At 35.3% G+C, this 22,347-nt stretch overlaps 1 protein-coding gene and 1 non-coding gene across 3 annotated transcripts in view; both read right to left on the reverse strand.

Moving 5' to 3' along the window:
• Window positions 1-22,347, reverse strand: part of GALNT13 (polypeptide N-acetylgalactosaminyltransferase 13) — a 612,297-nt gene that overhangs the window by 549,096 nt on the left and 40,854 nt on the right. The window lies entirely within an intron of this gene.
• On the reverse strand, window positions 14,056-14,162 carry LOC117095574. Its single transcript, XR_004442091.1, has one exon. It is a non-coding gene; the product is annotated as a U6 spliceosomal RNA (small nuclear RNA).

Genomic DNA, 22,347 nt, shown 5'->3' on the forward strand with positions numbered 1-22,347 from the left:
AAAGACCATTACTTGACACACACACACACACACACAAACCCACTTAACTATAACCCACTGACACTATAAAATACCTACCATGATCAAGTTTACATAACAACAAGCTACTATAACAACATGATGACAGGATCAAATCTACACATATCAGTATTTACCTTAAACATAAAGAGGCTAAACATTCCCACTTAACAGGATAAACACCCCACTTAACAGGCACAAAGTGAAGATCTGGATAAAGAAGCAAGACTCAAGCATATGCTGACTTCAGGAGACGCATCTTACATGCAATGATACTCATAGGCTCAAAGTAAAGGTATGGACAATAATCTACCAAGCAAATGGAAAGTCAAAAAAATATTGAGCTGCTATTCTAATTTCAGACAAAACAAACTTTAAAGCAACAAAGATCAAAAAAGACAAAAGAAGGACATTATATTTGTTACCAACACTGGGACACAGAAATTCTCTTGAACCTACAAAGAGACTTAGAGAGACTTAACCACACAATAACAATGGGAGATTTCAACACGCAACCAACAGTGTTAGACAGATCATTTAGGCAGAAAACTAACAAAGAAATTTAGGACCTGAACTCAACATTTGACCAAATGTACCTAACAGATATATACAGAACTCTTCACCCCTTAAAAACAGAAGATATATCCTTTTCATCTGCACATGGCAAATACTCTAAAATCAATCACATGTTCACCCATAAAGCAACTATAAACAAATTTTTTTAAAAGCTGAAATCCTACCAACCACACTCTCAAAACACAGAGCAATAAAAATAGACATCAATTGGGCTAGGCACACTGGCTCATGCCTATAATCCCAGCATTTTGGGAAGCCAGCGTGAGGGGATCACCTGAGTCAGGAGTTTGAGACCAGCCTGGCCAATATGGTGAAACCCCATCTCTACTAAAAACACAAAAATCAGTCAGGCATGGTGGCAGGACCCTGTAATCTCAGCTACTGGGAAGGCTGAGGCAGGAGAATCACTTGAACCCAGGAAGCAGAGGTTGCAGTGAACCAAGATTGTGCCATTGCACTCAAGGCTGGGCAACAAGAGCAAGACTCCATCTCAAAAAAAGAAAAAAAAAAAAAAAAAAACGAAGAAGATCTGTCAAAAGCATACAGTTACATGGAAATTAACCTGCTCTTAAATGACTTTTGGGCAAACAATGAAATTAAGGTAGAAATCAAGAAATTCTTTGAAACTATGAAAAACAAAGATGTAACATACCAGAATCTCTGGGACATAGCTAAAGCAGTATTAAGAAGAAAGTTTATAACACACATGAAAAAGTTTAAAACATCTCAAATTAACAACATAACATCACTCCTAAAGGAATGAGTAAAACAAGGGCAAACTGACTTCAAAGCAAGCAGAAGGAAGGAAATAACCAGAAACAGAGCTAAACTAAACTAAATTTAGATGTGAAAAACCATAGCAAAGATCAATGAAGCCAAAAGTTGGTTCTTTGAAAAAATAAATAAGATTAATAAACCACTAATTAGAATAATAAAAAGGGAGAGAAAATTAAACACAATCATAAGTGACAAAGGAGACATTATCACTGAATGCACAGAAATACAAAAAACCCTCAGACACTATTGTAAACACCTCAAACTAGAAAACAGAAGAAATGGATAAATTCCTAGTTGAGTTCCAAAATTGAATAAGTAATAAAAAAACCTACCAACCAAATAAAGCCCTGGATGAGAGGGATTAACAGTCAAATTCTACCAGACATATAAAGAACTCGTGCCAATCTTACTGAATCTCTTCCCAAAAATTGAGGGGGAAGAAACCCTCCCTAACTTACTCTGTGAGGCCAGTATCATTATCATACCAAAACCTAAAAACAAACACAATGAAAAGAGAAAACATCAGGCCAATATCCATGATGACCATAGATGTAAAAATCTTCATAGAGGTTTAAAAGCAACATACTAGCAAACTGAATCCAGCAGCACATCGAAAAGTTAATGCACTGTGATCAAGTAGGCTTTATCCCTAGGATGCAAGGTTGGTTCAACATACGTGAATCAATAAATGTGCTTCAACACATAAACAGAACAAAAAATAAAAACCACATGATCATCTTGATAGACACAAAAAAGGCTTTCAATAAAATTCAATATGCCTTCATGTTAAGAACCTTCAACAAACTAGGCATGAAATGAATGCACCTTAAAATAAGCGCCACCTATGACAAAACCACGCTGAATAGGCAAAAGTTGGAAACATTCTCCTTAAGTTCTAAAAGAAGACAAGGAAGCCCACTCTCACTACTCATATTCAGCATCATACTGGAGTCCTAGTGAGAATAACCAAGCAAGAGAGAGAAATAAACTATCCAAATAGAAAGAGAGGAAATAAAACTATCTCTGTTTGTGGACAATAGGATTTTATACTAGAAAACCCTACAGTCTCTGCTAAAAGGCTACTAGGTCTGATGAACAACTTCAGCAAAGCTTCAGCATACAAAATCAATGTACAAAAATCAGTAGCACTTTTATATACCAATAATGTCAGAGCTGAGATCTAAATCAAAGAGGCAATCCCCACAACAGACACACACACACACACACACACACTCAGGAATACAGCAATACAGCTACCCAGGGCAATGAAATATCTCTACATTGAGAATTACAAAACACTGCTGAAAGAAATCAGAGATGACACAATGGTTAAACAGTCTATGCTCATGAATAGGAAGAATCAATACTGATAAAATGGCCATACTGCCCAAAGTCATGTACAGATTCAATACCAATCCCATCAAACCAGCAAGGACATTCATCACAGAATTAGAAAAAAAACCTATTCTAAGTTCATATGGAACCAAATAAGAGCCCAGATAGCCAAAGCAATACTAAGCAAGAAAAACAAAGCCAGAGGAATCACACTACCTGACTTCAAACTACACCACAAGACTAAAACAGCGTGGTACTTACTGGTAGGAAAACAGACATAGACCAGTGGAACAGAAGAAAGAACCCAGGAATAAAGCCTTACACTTACAGTCATCTGATCGTCAACAAAGTCAAAAAAACTAGCAATGAGGAATGGACTTCCTATTCAATAAATGATGCTGAGATAACTGGCTAGTCATATGCAGAAAATTGAAATTCCTTTCACCATATGTAAAAGTCAACTCCAGATAGACTATACTTAAATGCAAAACCTAAATCTATAAAAACTCTAGAAGATAACCTAGGAAATACTACTCTGGACATAGGTCCTGGCAAAGATTTCATGATGAAGATGCCAAAAGCAATTGCAACAAAAACAAAAATTGCCAAGTGGGACTTAACTAAAGAGCCTCTGCAAAGCAGACAACAAACAGACAGCCTTCACAACCCTCAGAAATGAAGAACATATCTACAAACTACGCATCCATCAGAGGTCTAATATTCAGAATCTATAAGGAACTTAAATAAACAAGCAAAAAACAAACCCCATTAAAAAGTGGACAAAGGACATGAACAGACACTTCTCAAAAAAAGGCATGCATGTGACCCACAAACATAAGAAAAAATGATAAACATCACTAATAATTAGAGAAATGCAAATCAAAACCACAATGAGATACCACTTTACACCAGTCAGAATGGCTATTAACAATTCAAAAATAACAGATGCTGGTGAAGTTGCAGAGAAAAGGGAACGTTTATACACTGCTAATGAGAATGTAAATTAGTTCTGCCAATGGGGAAAACATTTTGAAGATTTCTCAAGGAGTTTAAAACAGAACTACCATTTGACATAGCAATTTCATTAGTAGGTATACACCCAAAGGAATATAAATCATTTTACTATTAAGACATATATATGTGTATGTCCATTGCAGCACTGCTCACAAGAGCAATGACATGGAATCAACCTAGATGCCCATCACTGGTAGACTAAATAAAGAAAATGTGCTACATATACACCATGGAATACTATACAGCCATAAAAAGAATGAAACCATGTCTTTTGCAGCAACATGGATGGAGCTGGAGGCCATTGTCCTAAGAGAATTAACACAGGAACAGAAAAACCAAATACAGCATGTTGTCACTTATAAGCATAAGCTAAACATTGAGTACACATAGACATAAAGGAGAAAAAATAGACACAAGGGCCTGCCTGAAGGTGGAGGGTATGAGGAGGTTAAGAACTGAAAAACTACCTTTTGGGTACTATTCTCATTACCTGGGTGATGAAATAATCTGCACACCAAACCTCCACAACATGTAATTTACCCATGTAACAAATCTCCACCCGCCCCCGTAAACCTAAAATAAATGTTGGGAAGAAAAATAAAATAAAATGCAGATTTCAATAGAGTAGGGCTGGCATGTCTAACAAACTGGGGTGATGCCAGCGCTGTGGCCCACTCGACCTCACCATATCTGATAGGCAAGTTCTGTGATGTATTTTCAACTTTTCTCTGGAATTAAATAAAAATAAAAATAAATATGAGAATGAAATAAAACAGACAACAAGACACAATTCCCACCTTCTGTCTTAGGATCCAGGACGGGAGATAGACAAAAGCAGTGGATTAGGGATAAGAAAATGATGTATGAAACATATGGAGTAATTCCAATATGTAAAACTCTTAACAGATAGTTTTTATACATAAGTACTAATGTTGAGAGAATGAAGTGGCAAACAATACTTGGCTACAGAATGAGTGAAATAAGGGTGGAGTTAAATTTACAGAGAATGTTTAGAAAGCAGTAACATTTTTATAAGGCAGATGCCTTGTATATCAAGGCAATTTGTTACACATAGCTCCCTTCAGCCATGCTTGAATTTAGGGATATTCACTCTATGAAGATGCTATGGCTGTCAAAACCTAAAATATATGATAGTGGGGCTTTAAAAGGAATAGATAATTATTAAAATATAATGAAATTGAGAAGTCCTCATAAAGAAAGCTTTTAAAAAGGAATATATGAGCCTCAAAAACATAATGAAATTAAGTGATTTTAAAAATCCTATTCATCAACCTAAAAATTTCTCATGGTTCATTTGATATAGCATTTAATGACTGCTCAGTATTCATCTTATAACATGGCAAACCAATGGTTCAAGCTTGTTCATTAATAGTCGCCAAGAGGGGAAGGGAAAAATTCAGAATGTTCAAGTAGATATAAAACTAGAGATTTAAAACAACACTAGAGCATTTAGACGGTTCCCAGCAGACATCTGTCAGCTAGCTGGCTATCTTCTGCCATAAATCTCCTGATTAAAAAGAAAATAAATGTTTCCACTGAGACATCAAACCATTAGAAAATCTAAACCTCAGCTTCCTAGTTGGCCTTAAGGCTTCTGAATTCTTCATGACAAAATATGTAAGGAATGTATTACAAGCGTTCTTTCTTTGAAATGTGTAGAATAATGTGGTTATTTCTTATGTAGGCTTCTATTTCAAAACAGGGGCATTTATTTGTAGAAAATAATGAGGAATAATATTATATTATCTTGTAAAATTATGTCAAAGTCACTCCGACTAGTCTGGTTGACAATTATTGGGGGATAGAAAGTGAAATAAAGTCAAACAAAAGCACAGAACCCTAGACACAAAAGAACCCCTAGTAGCACACAGGAGAGATGAAGAAGGGGCTTTTACAGGGTACTCTAGAGGCATACTACAATTGCACAAATGTAAACAAAGTTTTATTTGTCTGCTCCTATATTTTAATGATTGATTTTTAATCACATCTTATCCACGGAATAAATGCACTCTTTTCTTAAACTAGATAATAAAGTATTAATAGGTGAAATAGTCATCCTCTCCCTCTGGGGAAAAAAACAAAACAACTCATTAAAGCTTATATGAACGTACTTCATAATTTGACTTGCAGCTTTGGTTTTTTTCCTGCAAACTTCCTGGTAAAGTTATTATTCATAAGTTAAGTGCCTTAAAAGACAGGCAATTAGAGGAAAGAAGTAAATAATTACATAAAGAACTAAATATTCCAAATATTGAATACTCGCCAATTAATTAACAGTAAAGTAAAAGTATCAAGTCACCATGGACTTAAAATTCATATTCTTATTAGCAAAGCAAACTTGTCATATAACATTGCTAAAGATGATAATTTGTTAATCAATATAAAGCAACTAATATAATGGAGTGTATAATCCATTAATAGAAAGCACAGAGAAGCTATAAAGTAAGAAAATCTGCCACAAATACAGGAGAAAAGGAAAAATGTAATGCAAGATGTAACAGGTAAGGAGAGATTACCATTATGTGTACAAGTCATGAAAATCCAACCTGTAAACAAAGCAACATTTCCCCTATCATCTGGCAAAACTTCTAATTAATTTAATTAATAATTGTGCATATTAAAGGACTATAAATTAAAATTAAACACTATTTGTAACAAAATTATATTTTGGCAAATATGGGATAAATGGGTCCTTTCTTTCTTTGCAGATGGAAATATAAATTGGTAAAAACGTTTTTGGAAAGAAATAGCACTTATTAAAAATAAGATTTTTGACCTATTTTCTTAAAAATTATCATATACTTTGAACTAGTAATTTCTCCACTGGACACTCTTTTAAATACCCCCTATTGAGAAAAGGCTTTAGGTAAGAGATATTATGACACTATTTTTTAAAATTACAATGTCTACTTATATATGCACTATGATTGTAACTGATTTTTAAATCATTCATATACAAGCACTGGAAAAAAAATGTGCAAATGTGGGAACTTTTGTTGTGTTTCTCTAATTCGTTTTGTGATTTTTACACAGTAGCTAGAAATAGTATCTGTTATCTGAATAATGGGGAAGATATGTGTTTTAATTTAAAGTAATAAGAAAATCACCAATAATAGTGATACGGACTAAATTTCTGACTCATTTGCTATTTGTGTTGATGTGCATGTGAGTATATGGCACCCACAGAGTCATGAAAACCATGCAAACATAGACCAACAGACCCAAAGAACTGTCAAGGGTTATTCATAAAACGAAATAAATGAGAAAGAAAAGGAAGACAGAATTCCCCGTTAAAACGAAGCCTGATTTAAGTAATCTGCTTCCAAAATTCTAACTTTCACTAGTCTCTAGTATTACAGACTCCGGAAAGATAAAAGTTTGCCTCAAATGTGAAATTATTTTAAAACTTCATATTCTTTTGAAGAAAATGGCTAACTTTTCAAACCTGGACTCGTAATCAAAATTCAGGAACTTTCTCTTTCTAGTTGTATATGTGGCTTTTGTTTCAAACAAATACAACCTTAAATCCATCAGGACCATATTTAAAAGTGATTATTGAAAGTGAAAAGACTACTCACTTCTAACTATTCTCATCATTGCCACCTGTATTTCCCTCAAATCCAGTTAAATCTTTAGAAAAGAAAAAACACCAATAAATCGTATATTCATCTCATGTAAATAAACTTTAATGTATTAAAATCATACATACTTGAACCCCAGAACATTATTTTTTTAATATGATTTAGATTAAAATCACATGCAACTTGAGGTATCTGAAACCCTTAGTGATTTTTGCTTTAGAAAAGCATTGTCTCCTATCAATGGTGTACAACAATTTGAAAAAAATCATGATTGACAGGCAAGAGAAAGAAATAAAGCGTATTAGAATAGGAAGAGAGGAAGTCAAACTATCTTCATTCGCAGGTAACATGATCCTATATCTAGAAAGCTCCATCATCTCAGCCCAAAAGATTCTTAATCTGATAAGCAACTTTAGCAAAGTTTAAGGATACAAAATCAATGTGCAAAAATTGCTAGCAATCCTATACACCAACAACAGGCATACAACCTAATCATGAATGAACTTCCATTCACAACTGCCACAAAAAGAATAAAATACTTAGAAATACCACCAACAAGGGAAGTGAAGGACCTCTTCAAGGAGAACTACAAAGCACTGCTAAAATAAATCAGAGATGACACAAACAAATGGAGAAACATTCCATGCTCACAGATAGGAAGAATCAATATCGTGAAAATGGTCATCCTGCCTAAAGCAATTTATAGATTCAATGCTATTTTCATTAAACTACCGTTGACATTCCTCACAGAATTAGGAAAAAGAATTTTAAAATTCATATGGAACGAAAAAAAGAGCCCAAATAGCCAAGACAATCCTAAGCAAAAACAAAAAAGCTGCAGGCTTCATGCTACCTGATGCCAAACTATACTACACAGCTCAAGTAACCAAAACAGCATGGTACTGGCACAAGAACAGACACCAGAAATAAGACTGCACACCTACAACTATCCGATCTTTGACAAACCTGACAAAAACGAACAATGGGGAAAGCATTCCCTATTTAATAAATAGTGCTGGGAGAACTGGTTAGTCATATGCAGAAAACTGAAACTGGACCCCTTCCTTACACCATATACAAAAATCAATTCAAGATGGATTAAAGATTTGAATACAAAACCAAAACTATAAAACCCCTAGGAGAAAATCTAGGCAATACCATTCAGGATGTAGGCACAGGCCAAGATTCCATTCCAAAGCAATTGCAACAAAAGCAAAAATTGACAAATGGGATCAAATTAAACTAAAGAGCTTCTGCACAAAAAAATAAATTATCAACAAAATAAACAGACAACCTACAGAATGGGAAAAAATTTTTGTTATCTAGCCATCTGACAAAAGCCTAATATCTAACATCTATAAGGAACTTAAGCAAATTTACAAGTCAAAAACAACACCATCAAAAATTGCACAAAGGACATGAACAGACATTTTCTTTTTTTTTCTATTATACTTTAAGTTCTAGGGAACATGTGCACAACGTGCAGGTTTGTTACATATGTTTACTTGTGCCATGTTGGTGTGCTGCACCCATCAACTCATCAGCACCCATCAACTCACCATTTACATCAGGTATAACTCTCAATGCCATCCCTCCCCCCTTCCCCTCCCCATAATAGGCCCCAGTCTGCGATGTTCCCTTTCCAGAATCTAAGTGATCTCATCATTCAATTCCCAACTATGAGTGAGAACATGCAGTGTTTGGTTTTCTGTTCTTGCGATAGTTTGCTGAGAATGATGGTTTCCAGCTGCATCTATGTCCCTACAAAGGACGCGAACGCATCCTTTTTTATGGCTGCATAGTATTCCACGGTGTATATATGCCACATTTTCTTAATCCAGTCTGTCACTGATGGACATTTGGGTTGATTCCAAGTCTTTGCTATTGCAAATAGTACCACAATAAACATACGTGTGCATGTGTCTTTATAGCAGCATGATTTATAATCCTTTGGGTACATACCCAGTAATGAGATGCTGGGTCATATGGTATTTATAGCTCTAGATCCTTGAGGAATCGCCATACTGTTTTCCACAATGGTTGAACCACTTTACAATCCCACCAACAGTGTAAAAGTGTTCCCATTTCTCCACATCCTCTCCAGTACCTATTGTTTCCTGACTTTTTAATGATTGCCATTCTAACTGGTGTGAGATGGTATGTCATTGTGGTTTTGATTGGCATTTCTCTGATGGCGAGTGATGACAAGCATTTTTTCATGTATATGTTGGTGTGTGCATGTCTTCTTTTGAGAAATGTCTGTTCATATCACTTGCCCACTTTTTGATGGGGTTGTTTTTTTCTTGTAAATTTGTTTGAGTTCTTTGTAGGTTCTGGATATTAGCCCTTTGTCAGATGAGTAGATTGCAAACATTTTCTCCCATTCTGTAGGTTGCCTGTTCACTCTGATGGTAGTTTCTTTTGCTGTCCAGAAGCTCTTTAGTTTAATTAGATCCCATTTGTCAATTTTGGCTTTTGTTGCCTTTGCTTTTGGTGTTTTAGACATGAAGTCCTTGCCCATGCCTATGTCCTGAATGGTATTACTTAGGTTTTCGTCTAGGGTTTTTATGGTTTTAGGTCTAACATTTAAGTCTCTAATCCATCTAGAATTAATTTTCGTATAAGGAGTAAGGAAAGGATCCAGTTTCAGCTTTTTACTTATGGCTAGCCAGTTTTCCCAGCACCATTTATTAAACAGGGAATCCTTTCCCCATTTCTTGTTTTTCTCAGGTTTGTCAAAGATCAGATGACTGTAGATGTGTGGTATTATTTCTGAGGGCTCTGTTCTGTTCCATTGGTCTATATCTCTGTTTTGGTACCAGTACCATGCTGTTTTGGTTACTGTAGCCTTATAGTATAGTTTGAAGTCAGGTAGCGTGATGCCTCCAGCTTTGTTTTTTGACATAGGATTGTCTTGGCAATGCGGGCTTTTTTTTGGTACCATATGAACTTTAAAGCAGTTTTTCCAATTCTATGAAGAAAGTCATTGGTAGCTTGATGGCAATGGCATTGAATCTATAAATTACCTTGGGCAGTATGGCTATTTTCACAGTATTGATTCTTCCTATCCATGAGCATGGTATGTTCTTCCATTTGTTTGTGTCCTCTTTGATTTCACTGAGCAGTGGTTTGTAGTTCTCCTTGAAGAGGTCCTTTACATTCCTTGTAAGTTGGATTCCTAGGTATTTTATTCTCTTTGAAGCAATTGTGAATGGAAGTTCATTCATGATTTGGCTCTCTGTTTGTCTGTTACTGGTGTATAAGAATGCTTGTGATTTTGCACATTAATTTTGTATCCTGAGACTGCTGACGTTGCTTACCAGTTTAAGGAGATTTTGGGCTGAGACGATGGGGTTTTCTAAATATACAATCGTGTCATCTCCAAACAGGGACAATTTGACTTCTTCTTTTCCTAACTGAATACCCTTGATTTCTTTCTCTTGCCTGATTGCCCTAGCCAGAACTTCCAACATTATGTTGAATACAAGTGGTGAGAGAGGGCATCCCTGTCTTGGGCCAGTTTTCAAAGGGAATGCTTCCAGTTTTTGTCCATTCAGTATGATATTGGCTGTGGGTTTGTCATAAATAGCTCTTATTATTTTGAGATATGTTCCATTAATACCTAGTTTACTAAGAGTTTTTAGCATGAAGGGCTGTTGAATTTTGTCAAAGGCCTTTGCTGCATCTATTGAGATAATCATGTGGTTTTTGTCTTTGGTTCTGTTTATATGCTGGATTACATTTATTGATTTGTGTATGTTGAACCAGCCTTGCATCCCAGGGATGAAGCCCACATGATCGTGGTGGATAAACTTTTTGATGTTCTGCTGGATTCAGTTTGCCAGTATTTTATTGAGGATTTTTGCATCGACGTTCATCAGGGATATTGGTCTGCCAGGCTTTGGTATCAGGATGATGTTGGCCTCAGAAAATGAGTTAGGGAGGATTCCCTCTTTTTTTATTGATTGGAATAGTTTCAGAAGGAATGGTACCAGCTCCTCCATGTACCTCTGGTAGAATTTGGCTGTGAATCCATCTGGTCCTGGACTTCTTTTGGTTGGTAGGCTATTAACTATTGCCTCAATTTCAGAGCCTGACATTGGTCTATTCAGGGATTCAATTTCTTCTTGGTTTAGTCTTCGGAGAGTGTAAGTGTCCAGGAAATTATCCATTTCTTCTAGTTTTTCTAGTTTATTTGCGTAGAGGTGTTTACAGTATTCTCTGATGGTAGTCTGTATTTCTGTGGGGTCAGTGGTGATATCCCCTTTATCATTTTTTATTGCGTCTATTTGATTCTTCTCTCTTTTCTTCTTTATTAGTCTTGCTAGCGGTCTATCAATTTTGTTGATCTTTTCAAAAAACCAACTCCTGGATTCATTGATTTTTGGAGGGTTTTTTGTGTCTCTATCTCCTTCAGTTCTGCTCTGATCTTAGTTATTTCTTGCCTTCTGCTAGCTTTTGAATGTGTTTGCTCTTGCTTCTCTAGTTCTTTTAACTGTGATGTTAGGGTGTCAATTTTAGATCTTTCCAGCTGTCTCTTGTGGGCATTTAGTGCTATAAATTTCCCTCTACACACTGCTTGAAATGTGTCCTAGAGATTCTAGTATGTTGTATCTTTGTTCTCATTGGTTTCAAAGAACATCTTTATTTCTGCCTTCATTTCGTTATGTACCCAGTAGTCATTCAGGAGCAGGTTGTTCAGTTCCCATGTAGTTGAGCAGTTTTGATTGAGTTTCTTAGTCCTGAGTTCTAGTTTGATTGCACTGTGGTCTGAGAGAGAGTTTGTTATAATTTCTGTTCTTTTATATTTGCTGAGGAGTGCTTTACTTCCAATTATGTGGTCAATTTTGGAATAAGTGCGATGTGGTGCTGAGAAGAAAGTATATTCTGTTAATTTGGAGTGGAGAGTTCTGTAGATGTCTATTAGGTCTGCTTGGTTCAGAGTTGAGTTCAATTCCTGGATATCCTTGTTAACTTTCTGTCTCATTGACCTGTCTAACATTGACAGTGGGGTGTTGAATTCTCCCATTATTATTGTATGGGAGTCTAAGTCTCTTTGTAAGTCTCTAAGGACTTGCTTTATGAATCTGGGTGCTCCTGTATTTGGCGCATATATATTTAGGATAGTTAGCTCTTCCTGTTGAATTGATCCCTTTACCATTATGTAATGGCCTTGTCTCTTTTGATCTTTGATGGTTTAAAGTCTGTTTTATCAGAGACTGAGATTGCAACCCCTGCTTTTTTTTGTTCTCCATTTGCTTGGTAGATCTTCCTCCATCCCTTTATTTTGAGCCTATGTGTGTCTCTGCATGTGAGATGGGTCTCCTGAATACAGCAAACTGATGGGTCTTGACTCTATCCAATTTGCCAGTCTGTGTCTTTTAATTGGACCATTTAGCCCATTTACATTTAAGGTTAATATTGATTTGTGTGAACTTGATCCTATCATTGTGATATTAGCTGGTTATTTTTCTCGTTAGTTGATGCAGTTTCTTCCTAGCATCAATGGTCTTTACATTTTGGCATGTTTTTGCAATGGCTGGTACCGGTCGTTCTTTTCCATGTTTAGTACTTCCTTTAGGATCTCTTGTAGGGCAGGCCTGGTGGTGACAAAATCTCTAAGCATTTGCTTGTCTGTAAAGGATTTTATTTCTCCTTCACTTATGAAACTTAGTTTGGCTGAATATGAAATTCTCTGTTGAAAATTCTTTTCTTTAAGAATGTTGAATATTGGCCCCCACTCTCTTCTGGCTTGTAGAGTTTCTGCCGAGAGATCTGCTGTTAGTCTGATGGGCTTCCCTATGTGCGTAACCCGACCTTTCTCTCTGGCTGCCCTTAACAATTTTTCCTTCATTTCAACTTTGGTGAATCTAACAATTATGTGTCTTGGTGTTGCTCTTCTCAAAGAGCATCTTTGTGGCGTTCTTTGTATTTCCTGAATTTGAATGTTGGCCTGCCTTATTAGGTTGGGGAAATTCTCCTGGATGATATTCTGAAGTGTTTTCCAACTTGGTTCCATTTTCCCCCTCACTTTCAGGCACACCAATCAGACATAGATTTGGTCTTTTCACATAATCCCATATTTCTTGGAGGCTTTGTTCATTTCTTTTTCCTTTTTTTTTTTCTCTAGACTTCTCTTCTCACTTCATTTCATTCATTTGATCTTCAATCATTGATACTCTTTCTTCCAGTTGATCGAGTCGGTTACTGAAGCTTGTGCATTTGTCACGTATCTCTCGTGTCACGGTTTTTATCTCTGTCCATTCGTTTATGGCCTTCTCTGCATTGATTATTCTAGTTATCCATTCTTCCATTCTTTTTTAAGATTTTTAGTTTCTTTGCACTGGCTACATAGTTCCTCCTTTAGGTCTAGAAGTTTGATCAACTGAAGCCTTCTCCTCTCAACTCGTCGAAGTCATTCTCTGTCCAGCTTTGATCCATTGCTGGCGATGAGCTGCATTCCTTTGGAGGGGGAGATGTGCTCTCATTTTTTGAATTTCCAGCTTTTCTGCCCTGCTTTTTCCCCGTCTTTGTGGTTTTATCTGCCTTTGGTCTTTGATGCTGGTGACTTACTGATGGGGTTTTGGTGTGCGTGTCCTTTCTGTTTGTTAGTTTTCCTTCTAACAGTCAGGACCCTCAGCTGTAGGTCTGCTGGAGATTGCTTGAGTTCCAGTCCAGACCCTGTTTGCCTGAGTATCAGCAGCAGAGGCTACAGAAGATAGAATATTGCTGAAAAAATATGGAACGCTTCACGAGTTTGCGTGTCATCCTTGTGCAGGAGCCATGCTAATCTTCTCTGTATCGTTCCAATTTTAGTAAATGTGCTCCCAAAGAGAGAACGACATTTTCAAAAGAAAACATACACATGGCCAACAAACATGAAAAAAAGCTCAACATCATTGATCATTAGAGAAATGCAAATCAAAACCACAATGAGATACCATCTCCCACCAATAAGAATAGCCATTATTAAAAAGTAAAATAACAACAGATGCTGACGAGGTTGTGGAGAAAAAGGGTCACTTATACACTGTTGGTGAGAATGTAAATTAGTTCAACCATTGTGGAAGACAGCGTGGCAATTCCTCTAAGACCTAGAGGGCAGAAATGCCATTCGCTCCAGCAATCTCATTATGGCGTATGTACCCAAAGGAATATAAACTGTTCTATTATAAATATACATACAGACATATGTTCACTGCAGAACGACATGGAATCAATCTAAATGTCCATCAACAACAGACTGGATAAAGAAAATGTGGTATATATACACCATAGAATATTATGCAGCCATAAAAAAGAATGAGATCATGTCGTGTGCAGGAATACGGATGGAGCTGGGGGCCATTATCCTTAGCAAACTAATGCAGAACAGAAAACCAAGTACCATGTGTTCTCATTTATAAGTGGGAGCTGAAGGATGAGAACACATAGACACATGGTGGCAAACAAAACACAGTAGGGCCTATCTGAGGCTAGGGGGTGGGAAGAAGGAGTGCATCAGGAAGAACAGCTAATGGATGCTGGGCTTAATACATAGGTGATGGGGTGATCTGTGCACCAAACCACCATGGAACACATTTACCTATGTAACAAACCTGTACATCCTGCGCATGTGCCCCTGAATTTAAAAATAAAAGTTGGAAATTTTTAAAAATCATGATTGAGATTTAACAAAAAATCATATTCCAAAATCAAATCAATATGAAGAAAATACTTTCCCTGTTAAAAGTGAGCAAGGTAGAGTATGATTTTATTCAAAAGCCAAAAAAGTACTTAACAAATATAGTAGCAGTATATAACTGATGTAATCGGTTCTATTATAATTTGCTATTAATCCAGCAGAACAGCAATCAATATTTTATTTTCCTTTTCGCTTCACATTTCTAGCAAAGATATGTACAAAAGCAGCAGTCTGAATTAATGAAGGCTATTAACTTATACATAAATTTTTTTTTCTGTTTTTAAATGTCTAATCTAAAAATGGTATTTCAGGCCAGGACCAGTGGCTCATGCCTGTAATTCTAGCACTTTGGGAGGCTGATGTGGGAGGATCACTTGAAGTTAGGAGTTTGAGACCAGCCTGTTGAGACCAGCCTGGTGAACACAGTGAAACCCCGTCTCTATTAAAAATACAAAAATTAGCCGAGCATGGTGGCGGGCGCCTATAATCCCAGCTACTCAGGAGGCTGAGGCAGGGGAATTGCGGAGGTTGCAGTGAGCCCAGATCATGCCACTGCACTCCAGCCTGGGCGACAGAGGGAGACTCTGTCTCAAAAAATAAAAAAATTAAAATTAAAAAATAAAAAATAAAAATAAAAACACTACTGCAAATGACCTTATTACTTTGATATAATTATTAAATAATATATCTCTGAGTCTCTAAAATATTCATTGCCATATATCAATTCATGGCAGTCATTGCTAATTAACGTGATTTCTGAAAACAGTTTTTCTTTACACATTATCCACCAGAAGTTAGCTGTGCAGAACATGGTAGTGGACTGGGAGAGGGTGGAAAGTAAGGGTTGGGGGAGGAATGATTATCACCTACCTAAGTTTACCTCAACTATAAAGTCTCCTTTCTTAAAATGAGTCTTTATAATTGGTATGATAGCAGAGAGAAGTGATTAGTTATTAACAGCTTTTCTAATTCTAGTTTATTTTTGAGACAAGGGTAAAATTCTAAAAGGAAACAGTCTATACATTTTCTGTAAAGATTATATATTTTTATAACTTAAATGGGAAAGGTATAAAGCTTCAAGATCAAAAGATCTGTTTAGTCCAAGGAAAAGCTTCCACTATTTATGTGGCTGAATGATTATGATATTTTCTTTTGGTTTTGAAAAGCATAGTAAATACATTCTAAAGACTGACATCAGAACAAATCAGTAGGTGTACTCCAGTTCAAAGTCTCTTATCTATTAATTTCTGTGAAATGAAAGTGTTCAAACTGAGAAGAAAATATTCTTATGATTCCCCTTCCTGCAAAAAGCTGTAATCAGTACAAAAATTCTCTGATTTCCCACATCCATTCAGCTCCACTCCAGCAGAATAGCAATCAACTTTTATTTTCCTTTTTGCTTCATATTTCTGGCAAAGATATGTACAAAGACAGCAATCTAAATAAATAAAGCCCACGAACCTGATACATGGATTTTTTTCTATATGTATTTTCAAAATTATAGATGTATTTTAACATATTTAAATTATGTTTATCCTTATGATATTTCTAATATCCCTTTTTATTCATCTTATTTCCTGTCCATAGTCTTTTTTCAATTATAAATGTCATCTGACCTGGATTTTTTATTTCAGTTTTTAATTGGCTCTGCAGGATATATTTGTTAGTTTTTTGTCCATTGTTTCTGCCACCTTTTTCAAATTTACTGTATTTTCTTCCTCTACTATAGAGAAAACACTGTATCTCTTGGCCATCCCAATATTTCCTTGTAATTTCCACTTGCATTCTATCTCCCTTACTCTTACATGAACTCTTAAGGCATTCTTTTTTTATTATTATTATAACTTCTATGTTAGGTTCAGGGGTACATGTGCAGGTTTGTTATACAGGTAAACTGCTTGTCACAGGGGACTGGTGTACAGATTATTTCATCACCCAAGAATAAACACAGTACTCCATAGGCATTTTTCTGATCCTCTCCCTCCTCCAAGACTCCACTCTCAAGTAGGTCTTGGTGCCTGTTGTTCCCCTCTTTGTGTCCACATGTTCTTGTTTAGCACCCACTTACAACTGAGAACATGCAGTATTTGGTTTCCTGTTCTTGTGTTATTTTACTTACTATAGAAGCCTCCAGCTCCATCCATGTTATTGATAAGGATATGATCTTCTTCTTTATGACTGTACAGTATTTCACAGTGTATATGTTTCATATTTTATTTATTCAGTCTACCATTGATGGGAATTTAGGTTGATTTCATGTCTGCTATTGTGAATGGTGCTGCAATGAATATATACGCCCATGTGTCTTTATGGTACAGTGATTTATATTCTTTTGGATATATACTCAAAAATGGGATTGCTGGGGTGAATGCTAATTCTGTTTCAAGTTATTTGACAAGTCATTACTGTTTTCCACAATGGTTGAACTAATTTACATGCTCATCAGCAATGTATAAGTGTTCCCTTTTCCCCACAACCTTCCAGCATCTGTTATTTTTTCACTTTTTAATAATAGTCATTCTGACTGTTGTAAGATGGGATCTCATTGTGGTTTTGATCTGCATTTCTCTAATCATCAGTGATGTTGAGCATGTTTTCATATTCTTGTTGGTCACATATATATCTTCTTTTGAAAATTGTCAGTTCATGCCCTTTGCCCACTTTTTAATGGGTTGTTTTTTACTTATAAATTTAAGTTCCTTAAAGATTCTGGATATTCTACCTTTGTTCGATGCATGGTTGGCAAATATTTTCTCATATTCTATAGATGGTCTGTTTGTTCTGTTAATAGTTTCCTTTGCTTTGCAGAAGTTCTTTAGTTTAATTAGGTCCCATTTGTCAATTTTCACTTTTGTTGCAGTGGCTTTGGGATCTTTGTCATAAAATCTTTGCCAGTTTCTGCGTCCAGCATGGTATTTCCTATGTTGTCTTCCAGGGTTTTTATAGTTTTGGGTTTTATATTAAAGTCTTTCATCCATCTTGAGTTGATATTTTTATGTAGTGTAAAGAAAAGGTCCAGTTTTAATCTTCTGAATATAGCTAGCCAGTTGTGCCGGCACCATTTATTGAATAGATTCCTTCCCCAATGCTTGTTTTTGTGAGCTTTGTGGAATATCAGATGGTTGTAGGTGAAGTGCCTTATTTCTGGGTTGTCTATTCTGTTCCACATTGGTCGATGTGTTGGTCTTTGTACTAGTACCATCCTGTTTTGATTACTGTAGCCTCTGAAGGCATATTCTAAGTTATTTTTTCAAGACAACTTAAACTTTAATCGTAATTGATGACACCTAAGTCATGTGCACCTACTGAGAATCCGAAGAGGCCTACTAATAGCAAAAACATCAGAACATGAATGTCTGTATCAAAGAACCAGGAATATAGAAGGTACTATTTTTTCTAAAAATTCATATATATATTTTATTATATTTAGTTATATATGTAATATACATAACATATATTATAATATATATAATATAACTGTATAATATATATAATGGGGTATTAGACAACTTTGATTCAAGTCCAACCCCTATAAACAATCAGTTTGAAGATATTGAAGAGGTTAATTTGCCCAGTTAACTTCAGTTGTTTCCATGTTTATAAAATAGTAATAAGAATTATATCTACTAATAGAATTATGGTAAAGATTATATATATGAAATGAGAATCAGAGGAACTGGCACAATGTAATTAATCAGTACATGTTGGCCATTACTATTACTGTAATCAGTATTAGGATGAGCAAAATAATTTGTAATCAATATTAGGATGAGCAACTTGGAAAAAGAAAATCCTTTAAGATTCATTCAAATATTAAGCTATTTATTTTATTTATTTCACAAATAATTTTTGAGTACATAATATGCTCCCAACCCTAGCCCAAATTAGGTGCTTGAGACACCTTACTTCACAGTTTATAATCTAGAAGTTCTACATAAAACCAAAGGTCTGCTCAAGATTAAAGTTTCTGGGGTCTGCATCATTGTTAAGAATATTAATTTTATTATTTTCATTTTGTTGTTTATATATACATCAATATCACATATTTTAATCAAGTTTATAATGGAAAAATAGTGGTATTCACAAATTTGCTGGTAGATGTTAATACTTTTTGAATCTCCTATGGGATATAGAAGCAGAGCTGCCTAGAAGGCAGGTGAGTATAGGGACTGAATAACAGAAGAGGTAAAGATGAGGGAGTCAGCAAGTCAGTGGAAATGGAAGACATGGAAATTGATAAAATTTGTTCAGTGAGAATCTAAGTATGAGAGAAAACGAGGGTGCCATAAAGAATCTTGTAGAATATGTATTTTAAGAAAGATAAGCACACAAATGAGATTAGGCAATGCTATCAAGGGAGGAGAAAAACAAGTGCAAATAATATAGATTTCATCAAAAAGTAATATTCTGAAATAGAAGGAATGATCAATAGTACAAAATTGTGCTAAGAGAGCAAAGAAGTATATTCTATATGCAATATAAGTCACGCAACTAACTGTGGTGACCTTGGAGCAGCTTCAGACAAGCAGACAAGGAAAGCCTCAGTGTGTTGAGGTGTGAATAAATGTGACACCGAATATTGACAAATCTTGGAGACATGTAGCTATGAATAGAGGTAATAGTTACAGTGTAGCTAAAAATTGACTTAAAATAAGGTGAAGATTTATGCATAAATGCATTTGTGGTTTTAAGGGGAAAGATATTTTGACGTTTAATGCCAAGAGGAAGGAATCAGGAGAAAGGGATAAGGTTGAATATGCAAAATGAAAATATTCATTTGAATTAGCGCCCTTAGAACATGCACAGATAGCTGTAGGATCCAGAGCATTAATGAAGGAATTGGTTTATAGAGGAAGAGGCATCAATAGAAGGGGATAATAAAAGGATTTATGGACACTGGTAAGTTAGTAGGAATCTCAAAAGTTTCTGTCTCACAGATGCTATTTTCTCTTTACATGATCTGTTAAGAAGGAAGGGAGAAGAGTGGTGGTGGGTTAGAGCATACGGGAGTAGCAGAGGTTGGATATGAAAATGAAACTGTGGGAAATGGAAGATACCTCTCTAGAAAACCACATTAAGAATTGCTTTGCAGAGTCGAGGGCTTACTTGACTTTGTCATCACAAATTCTCACACTGTTTAATTGGTGTATATTATCTCCACCGAAGTTCACCCAGAGAGAATTAGGAGCCTCTCCCTTTCCATTCCTTTTAGCCTCCAAGGATTTCAGTTCAAGTGGTAGATATTTTTACTTCGTATTCCCAATTTTTCAAACACAGTATTTCAATTTAAAAATCAGATTATTTTAAACATGGTTGAATCAAACATAATCCTGAATTAATAAAATCTCAATGAACTCCTAGTTAGCATGTTTTGAGTAAGCTAAAAATGCTTTTTAACGTCCTTCTCTCCAAAAAAGTAATGATGATACATCTTGCCAAAACTTTGCACTCACACATGTGTACATGCAGGAGAAAAACAGTGAAGGAACTAGAAATCCAAGTAATTTTGCTGTAAGTTAGCTGCATTTTACTAGAAAAAAAAACTGTTTGTGGTCATGATTAACACAGATAACTGCCTAATTGACATTCTGTCTCTTTTCTCCCTCTCTCTCTCTCTCTCCTTCTTTCCTCCCTCTCTATCAGTTGAACCCTTTTGTTTCCAAGATACCTTTTAGTTTGTAATTAATGTAATTACAACAATGTAATTAATCAGTACATGTTGGCCATTACTATTACTGTAATCAATAGTAAGGCTGCTCAATTGGGTGTCTCTCATACTGACTAAGGTTGCCTGGCAACATGACTGATAGAATACTCACAAGCCTGTGTGGTAGCTCTATTTTTTGGCTTACAGGTGGGAGATTTGGATAGAATTTTAAGAGATTTTTCACATTGCAATTCTGTTTTGTTTCAGTGGATGTATAATTAAATTTATTACTTATAACATTATCGTTATAGTTTATTGCACTTCTCAGTATTATTTAGAGGTTTTGGTTTTGTCATAATTGTTAATACTTCTAGAATATTCTTGAAGTTTGAATTATCCCTCAAAATACTACATACCTTTTTCGAATTATATTATCATAAGTCAAAATAAAAAAATAATAAAAACCAGAAGGACATTGATGGGAAAGAGATGTAAAGGGAAGTTATTGGGGGTGAGATATATTCTATATGTTCTTGATCTAGATAGCAGTAATTCAGGCATATAGCTATGTAAAAACTCATCAATCCATATATTTAATATTAGTGTACTATACACATCTTAATACATATATGATATATTTCAAGAGATTCTAAAGATGATGGCAATATGAATAAATATATACACACAGACACAAACAGAGACTAGGATATTTCTTTTGGCAAAAGAATCTGTCTTGGGCAAAAAGAAATGCACAGAATTATGGTGTTTTAAAGCTGTAAATAAGTAGTAGAGGTCATCTCATCAACCAATTGATTTGTCAGCTGAATAAACTGAGGCCCAGAGGCATATAATTTCTTTCATAAGTTTCACAACCTGCCAATGGCAAAGGTTAAAGAGAAACCTTTAAATTCTTATCTATTTCTTAGTTTGACATTATATAAAGTGCTCCTATCATAAACTTTAATTAACTTTGAGCAATCTTTCAGTTTAGTTCAAAGTATAGAAATTATACATCAAAGAAAAGAAATTGAGACTCAATCCCATCTAAAAGGTAAAGCTCTACTCAAGAGAAACAAGTTTAGTTGCTTTTGTACTCTATCAACCTTTATTAGTCATTTATAGACACCGTCCTCTCTTAAATAACTGAATTTATGCTAACATAAGATAGGTAAACTAGACATACCATTTCCCAGCCTCCCAAGTAACTGGGATTACAGGCACATACCACCATAACTGGCTAGTTTTTGTATTTTTAGTAGAGACGGTGTTTCACTGTGTTGACCAGACTGGTCTCGAACTCCTGACCTCATGGACATCATTCTTAATAGTAAAATGATGGAAAGTGTTCTCTTTGATTCGTGAATAAGAGCAGAATGTTCATTCCTCCTATGTTCATTCAGCATTGTTCTGGACATTCTAGTCAAGTCAATAAGACACATAACATACAATAAAGCTATAAGATTTTGAAAGTGTTAAGTAATACTATCTTTCTTCAGAGACAACATGGATATTTACATGGAAAATTCAAAATAATGCACCATAAAAATACTAGAATTAATGAGTTTACAATCTACTATATGCAAGGTCGATATTTAAACATGTATTTTTATACAAGGAACTAAGAGAAAATAATTTTTAAGATATATCTTGCCTGCCCCAAAATGGCCAACTAGACACAGCTAGGAGGAACATCT

This window comes from Trachypithecus francoisi, unplaced genomic scaffold (assembly GCF_009764315.1).
Source record: "Trachypithecus francoisi isolate TF-2019V2 unplaced genomic scaffold, Tfra_2.0 Lachesis_group13, whole genome shotgun sequence".
Lineage (NCBI taxonomy): Eukaryota > Metazoa > Chordata > Mammalia > Primates > Cercopithecidae > Trachypithecus > Trachypithecus francoisi.